Source organism: Castor canadensis, chromosome 1, assembly GCF_047511655.1.
Source record: "Castor canadensis chromosome 1, mCasCan1.hap1v2, whole genome shotgun sequence".
Taxonomy (NCBI): domain Eukaryota; kingdom Metazoa; phylum Chordata; class Mammalia; order Rodentia; family Castoridae; genus Castor; species Castor canadensis.
In genome coordinates, this window is record NC_133386.1 from 26,431,906 (window position 1) to 26,434,785 (window position 2,880).

Here is a 2,880-nt window from a genome sequence, read left to right on the forward strand (position 1 = left end):
TCTTGTTGGGAGCTGTGGTTCATTGAAGAGGGGAGTTCCTTTGAGGCCAGTAATACTTTGGAATCCCCTGGGATGGTCCGTGACAAAAGAGATTAGAATTCTGAAGTGACACCCTCTAAACCACAAGTAGTCAGTCTATCATCTGAGTCATCGTCATCACCAGGCCAGCCTGCACATTCAAAGGGGGAAGAGAAGGAAGAAATCCTAGTAAAAGTACAGTGTGCCAAATAGAAAATCATTCGGTCATGTCTGAAAATTTTGAGATGTAACCTGTTGAAACCTTGCAATACTTAAAATTACAAAGGGACCATCAACTTTCCTTCACTATATTAAATATTTTTGTTTTTATGTATTTTGTTGAGCACATATTTTTTAAAGTTGCTTCTTAATATCTTCCTTGGTGTTTTTCTTTTCTTTGCCTGCAGAGATTTTCCAAATAGTCTAAGCTTCACATTGTCTAAGGTACTTTTAAAAGATTTCTTCAGTGTAATAAGAAGATCTGAATTTATCTGAAAAAACATAAGCCATCAAATCCTTTGTCAAGGGCTGTCTATGTGAGTGATAGGTCTGACTGGGCTCAGACATCCAGCTAGACACATTAACCAATGAGGGGATTCTAGAAGGGGAGCCCATGTAACCACAGAGAGCATTAAAAACTGAGAGCTATTCAAATTAAAATCTTCCTCTCATAAATAACTTTGTAACTAGTATTCATGAGAATAGCTGAGCAACTCTGACCATTAACTGAGGACAGCCTTCTTTTACTCTTCATTCTGTCTGCTCACTATTTAACAGACAGCACTAACTCGTCTTAGCACCCACTTTTAGCTCTTGTTTCTGTCACCTGTTATAATCTTAGCTTTCATTTTTTTCATATTGTCTTCTGATCTCACAAGCAAAAGTCCTTAACATGCAAGGGAGGTAATGTAACACATAGAAGTCAGGTTTCCTGAGCCCTGGGTTGACTTGCCAACTCCGACCAGACTCCTTTGCTCCTTGCCCTTCCTCACAAAGTCATCCTTATCTCAGAAGAGTGGGTGGAAAGATTTATCTTGCAGAGTTGTAGGGCTGGGGTATAGCTTGGCAGTAAAGGACTTGTGTGCACAAGTTTAATCCTTAGCACCAAAAAAGAAAATGGAAAAGAAAAAAAAAAAAACCCACAAAAAAGCCAGGCATGGTGACATACATGTGTGGGAGGCTGAGGCAGGAGGATTTGGAGTTTGAGGCCAGCCTAGACTGCACAATGATACTCTGTCCCCAAAAAACTAAACATACAAAAACAGAGTTGCAAAGCATAGATGGGAACACACAATGCTGAGTTCAGCCACCAGCAGAAAGTTTGTGACCTACAAGGAAAAGGACACAAGAAAGACTCCTAAGCCCCAAATTAATGTCCTGGTCCTGGTATTTACAAGTTGCCCACCTTGGGAACTCTCCTGAACTCTCTCTCCCCATCTCAATTTCCTCATTTGTAAAATAGGCAGAATCTTCATTAATCTATCTAAGTAGCTTCAAGATGATAATTTTTGTGAAAGTAATTTATGAAGACTGAGATATTAAAATGTTATTGATATGAGGCTCCTTCCTGTTTGACAGATAGCCACATCTTCTCATGCAGTGCCAGCCGTGTCCCTGAGAAGGTCAGAGTGAACGAATTTGGTTAAATTGGGTGTCTGGTCACCAGGGCTGCTTTCAACTCTGGCAAAGTGGATACTGTAACCATCAGTGACCCATTCATTGACCTTAACTACATGGTCTACATGTTCCAGTATGACTCCACCCATAGCAAGTTCAATGGCACAGTGAAGGCTGAGAACAGGAAGCTTGTCATCAATGGGAGGCCATCTCCATCTTCCAGGAGCGAGATCCCTCCAACATCAAATGGGGTGATGCTGGTGCCGAGTATGTCGTGGAGTCCATTGGAGTCTTCACTACCATGGAGAAGGCTGGGGCTCACTTGAAAGGTGGAGCCAGAAGGGTCATAATCTCTGCCCCTTCTGCTGATGCCCCCATGTTTGTGATGAGTGTGAACTATGAGAAGTATGACAACTCCCTGAAGATTGTCAGCAATGCCTCCTGTACCACCAACTGCCTAGCACCCTTGGCCAATGTCATCCATGACAACTTTGGCATCGTGGAAGGACTCATGATCACAGTCCATGCCATCACTGCCACCCAGAAGACTGTGGATGGCCCCTCTGGTAAACTGTGGTGCGATGGCCGTGGGGCTGCCCAAAACCTCATCCCTGTCTCCACTGGCGCTGCCAAGGCTGTGGGCAAAGTCATCCTGGAGCTAAATGGGAAGCTCACTGGCATGGCCTTCTGTGTACCCACCCCCAACGTTTCAGTGTGGAACTGACCTGCTGCCTGGAGAAAGTGACCAAATATGATGACATCAAGAAGGTGGTGAAGCAGGTGTTGGAAGGCCCCCTAAAGGGCATCCTGAGTTACACCAAGGACAAGGTTGTCTCCTGCGATTTCAACAGCGACACCCACTCTTCCACCTTTGATGCTGGGGCTGGCATTGCCCTCAGTGATCACTTTGTCAAGCTCATTTCCTGGTATGACAACAAATTTGGCTACAGCAACAAGGTGGTGGACCTCATGGTCCACATGGCCTCCAAGGAGTAAGAGCCCCTGGACCACCACTCCAGCAAGAACTCTAGAGGAAGAGAGAGGCCCTCAGCTGCTGGGGAGTCCCTGCCCCCACTCAGGCCCTCAACACACTGAGAATCTCCCCTCCTCAGTTTCGATCCCAGACGCCCTGAAGAAGGGGAGGGGCTTACAGCCCTACTTCCATCAGTACCATCAATAAAGTTCACTGCACTCCCCAAAAAATGTAATTGATATGAACAAAACGTTCTTGGAAGTTAACTTTTT

At 44.9% G+C, this 2,880-nt stretch overlaps 1 pseudogene; it reads left to right on the forward strand.

Annotated features, from left to right (window-relative positions):
• Positions 1 to 1,736: 1,736 nt before the first annotated feature.
• On the forward strand, positions 1,737 to 2,632 carry LOC109697040 (glyceraldehyde-3-phosphate dehydrogenase-like; annotated as a pseudogene).
• The last annotated feature ends 248 nt before the right edge of the window (positions 2,633 to 2,880 follow it).